The sequence below is a fragment of the Lygodium microphyllum genome, chromosome 30 (assembly GCF_053477565.2).
Source record: "Lygodium microphyllum isolate KBCC chromosome 30, Lygodium_microphyllum_v1.1.10, whole genome shotgun sequence".
In the NCBI taxonomy this organism is placed as follows: Eukaryota; Viridiplantae; Streptophyta; class Polypodiopsida; order Schizaeales; family Lygodiaceae; genus Lygodium; species Lygodium microphyllum.
In genome coordinates this window covers 72,565,459-72,569,435 of record NC_141164.1, presented here as the reverse complement: position 1 = coordinate 72,569,435, position 3,977 = coordinate 72,565,459, and positions in this window count along the sequence as shown.

Genomic DNA, 3,977 nt, shown 5'->3' with positions numbered 1-3,977 from the left:
CAGAACTTGAAATCAACATGAACCAATTCAGGGAGGATGTAGTTCCACAACCCCCTCGCCGCAGTCTCAAGAGCTACCACAAGAGGACCCATCTGCAAAAAGAAAAGCCGCCTCTAGGGAAAGACGCAAAAAGCTAGTAGAAGAAGCCAGGAAACAGCTGAGAGCCAAACCAGCCGTGTTGCCGTCCGCGCCTCTCCCACCGTGCCCTGATGATCTCCCCGCGGGATTCCATGCAGAACTGGTGTTGTGGGAGATACAGGAACAAGGAAAGGATCCATTCACCTTTAGTTTCCTCCTACCCAACAGTCTACGGAGGGTTTTTCCACTCAAGGTTTTGGACGAGGTAATCATGGTAGGTGGCCGGTTGGATCAAAGATGGCTAGAAGAGCGAGAAAAGGCCTTGACCTCTTGGGCACAGAAGTGGCTGATTACTGGCAGAACAAAGTTTTTGAATTCCCACACACTGTACAGGGCTAAAAAAGCTAACCCTTGTGGAGGAGGCGAGTATGCGACATCAGCATGCTCGCCTAGATGGCATTTTGTAACACCCTGCCATTCGAGCGGAACAACCCTACCTACATGGCATACCCTCGAAGGGTAGGGGTGGATTTTGATGCCACCCTCCATGGGCGGTACGACTTCCCTATTATTTATAACTCTAATGTAGTATCATTCGAGCATGCCCTTCTCTTTACTGCCAAAAGCCTAGATGATTCTATGACACACTTTCTTGAGGATTTCTCCTCATGTCCTGACCTGCTTTTGTAACAACCTATAATTATCTTAGGTTACTTAGGATACTCCTTAAGCAAGACCCGACTCCATAAGAGCTCGGCCTACCTCCCCTATTCTTTGACCCTAACGCTATAGACAACTGCACCATGGCTCGTCTTATGATGAGGGCTAGTGTCCTTCGCTCTTTTTGCCTAGCCCTCCTAGAAGATATGAATGATATCCAATTCACTAGGTACAATCACCATTTCCTCTCCACCACTTCTCTTCATGTCGACATGAATTTGAAAGATTACATGCAAAGTCGCCAGTTTTTGAGCAAATCTATCCGACCCCCTTCCCCTCTTCATTCTAATGAAGACAATTAGGCCTGGCTATTATTTCAGAAAAAAAAAGCACACAAGCACTCACTCGCAGTAGCACTTGAACATCACATAGAGCACTATCATTGCACCTAGGGGTCCTCAAGTTAGGTGTGTGCCCGGTGGCTGCGGTCGGCCGGCTCCGCTCCTAATCCCCTAGCACTTTTTGCTCCCCCACTTCACACTTAGGGCACATCAAGGGTAGGACTTTCAGACATGTCACCCTAATACTTTGCACCGCACCTCCAACGACACACAAACTAGGTCTTCAAGTGTGGACATTACCAAGGGCTTGCCCAAGGTTAGACCCATCTCCCAGTTCCACTGCCACCACGGGCACCATGCACTACACGAAGAGGCAGACACACCCCTTAGGGAGTGCACAACTTTTCTTGCAGGTTATGTTCGAGTTTCAAGAACTGGCTACTCAGCTAAAGAAGGTCACCCATGGCATCCTTTAATGACCAAAATCTTTTCCATATGCCGGACATGACACCATTGCTGCTGTTTCAGGAGCTTTTCTGCATTGGAGTGGACGGACCAACGTGCTTCATGCCGCCAACCATCTGCCTGATGATGGCTACCATGATTGAACCAAATCAAGCAAAAGGAGTACTCGGTAATATATCTGCCATTGGCATAGATCTTGGAACCTCATCTTCCAAAGATACATGTCCAATGCCTCAAGATCTATGGATCGCTTATTGATTCCACAAGCCTGAAGAATTTCAATGCAAGGTTGAAGATCTTCAACGCAGCACTGAATACCTTCAACTCAAAGACAAAAAGCTTCAAATCAAAGACATAGGTTTTCAATGCGAAGATAAACCATATCATTGTCAAGGCAGAGTTTGGGGGGGCTTCTCCAGGATAAATTCCTGCAATACCATCCTCCTACGGGATTTCTTATTGCTTCAAGAGTTTATGATGCTCAAGGGACAACCGGCTACATAATTTCCACCAGCCAATTGGAACCCCAATCAGCCGTCGCAAAATGGACACCACAACTGGGTGAAAGATGCCGAGCATCTTCATGAAGCCTAAAGCATGCCGGAATCTCTCCTGGTCATCGTCATTAAACTCCATCACCTCTCATTCACACAACCACCTTGGAAGTAGTGTCATCCACCTACCAGTTCTGCCTAGCAGCAGACCTAACTAGCCACTACTTCCCACCGCAGTGCCATGGGACTGGCACTTCTCTAGGAGGGGGGTAATGTTACCGTGTTTCCCATAGCACAGAGGAGCGGAAAATGGAAAAAATGAAATAGCAAAAAAGGTGCAAGATAAAAGCAAAAAAAGGTGCCTTGACCGGTAACCAGACCCTGAAAAATTTAAATGTTCGGGCACAACCCTCAGAAATGCTCAGTGTCGCCCTGAGACAACAAAAGAGTAAAAGGCGCACCATTAAATATGGAAGCGCTTCCAAATCCTTGTAAAAGAGTGCTAGGCTCGCTCCTATCAAATTGTACGCATTAGTTGGGAATATGATAAAATTAGAGCGGTGGAAAATGGGAAAAAGGGCCTAGGCTACGGCCGACCACGTAAAAAAGGGAAAAAGGGGATGACCGCCCAAAAGGGATTTAGGGTTTTGTATATAAAGTTGAAAAGTGAATGAGAAGCTCATTCTTTTGGTGTGTGGCAAAAGGAGTCTTCTTCTTCCTCTCTTCTTCTCTCCTCTTGCTTGTGTGTGGGAGTGAGGGATCAAGTGGGTGAAGCTCTTCACCATCTCCTCTTCTCTTCTTCTCTTCTTCTCTTCTCTTCTCTTCTCTTCTCTCGTGTGCGCGGCTATGGAGGATGGAGCTTGGAGATGGAGGAGGCTTGAGGATGCTTGAGCTAGCATCAAGAATCGTGGAGCTACTGGAGTGCAAGAGAGAGGAGGGTACTTGGTCAAGCATTAAGGTAAGCTCACTACACTCGTAGGATCAACGACACGTCGGCTAGGTGAGAGATAGCCATTAGAGATCACTTGGAACGCTTGAAGCAATAAGCAATCCGTGGGTCTTGGTGGTTGAGCGAAGGCTCCCACACATGGGTTGTTTTATGCATACGGGAAACCCCTTGACTTGATGGGGTATACTGATGATGACTGGGCTGGTTGCACTTATGACAGGAGGTCAACTAGTGGCTATGCATTTGGATTGGGTAGTAGCATGATCAGTTGTTGGCAGAGTAAGAAACAACCTACAGTTGCATTGTCCAGCACGGAAGCAGAGTATCGTGGTGCAGCCTTAGCAGCCTGTGAAGCTATGTGGTTACAGAAGTTGCTGAATGACTTGGGAGTACACTTGAACAGCAAAGTAAGCCTGTACTGTGATAATTTAAGCAGTGTCATGTTAGCAAGCAATCTTGTTTATCATGCAAGATCAAAACACGTTGAGGTTCACTACCATTTCATCAGGGAAATAGTTTTAGCAGATCAAATTGACTTGGAGCATGTGAAGACTGAAGACCAGGTAGCAGACATCTTTACCAAATCACTTGGTAAAGACAAGTTCATTCACTTTAGACAGCTACTTGGAGTGATGCAGATGATTTGAGTTTTGTTTTGAGCTTGAGGGAGAGCGTTAGAAGTCAAGCTCACTTCTGTCCGTCTTTATGAGTGATCGACATCTGTGACAGCTAGTGTGTGTGTACAGCTGTCTCCATGTGATTACATTGAATAAGTCAGGTATGTGTTAGTCAGTGACCTGACTAGAGTTAGTCAGTTAGGTCTACACCTAGTCTAGTTTACTTTTACAATTTATTGTGTACTTCTCCGTTAGTTCTTGAATAATGAAGAAAACATAATGAGAGATTGAAGGCTCATGGATATGGAGTATTCCCTGTCTCTCTCTCCCATTTTTGAATAGAAAATCTTAGTACTTGCTATTGAGATCTTAC